This window comes from Salminus brasiliensis, chromosome 3 (genome assembly GCF_030463535.1).
Source record: "Salminus brasiliensis chromosome 3, fSalBra1.hap2, whole genome shotgun sequence".
In the NCBI taxonomy this organism is placed as follows: domain Eukaryota; kingdom Metazoa; phylum Chordata; class Actinopteri; order Characiformes; family Bryconidae; genus Salminus; species Salminus brasiliensis.
In genome coordinates this window covers 37,974,026-37,974,598 of record NC_132880.1, presented here as the reverse complement: position 1 = coordinate 37,974,598, position 573 = coordinate 37,974,026, and positions in this window count along the sequence as shown.

Below are 573 nucleotides of genomic sequence, written 5' to 3'. Positions count from 1 at the left end.
CACACCTGCCCAGAACGGCACCAGTCACCTACATGAGCTCCCTCTATACCGTGGTGTGCAATGCATATTCATTAACAGCTCATTTGTGACAGAGTACACAGAGAGAAGAGCATTGCCATGCCCATACCTATTCTCATTACAGAACAGTTAGACAGGAGCATGCTGTCACACCAATGACAGCAGCTTCCCACAGAGGATGCTTACAGAACATTGACGCTTTCTATGCGTCCCTTCCAGTGGCAGCATTTCTCTTCCTTCACACTGTTTTTCCTTTTCACCTTTTATTGCAACCAAAACTAGGGGAGGGGAAAAAAATGGAATTATGGAATTGCAGAATCTATTATAGGAACAGTGCAGCCTTGACCCAGGCCTCACAATAAAGCTTATTTTCTGAAGGGAGATGCCAGACCATACGTTAATAGCATTATTTATACACTCCCCCAGTCAAATTTAAATACCTCTCACTTCATGTGACCCATGACATGAAATTAACCCGTCGTAACATTCAGTATACTCCCTATGTCCTAAGGGTCAAAATTGACCTGAAGGCAATCAATGTACTATGCTGGTGTA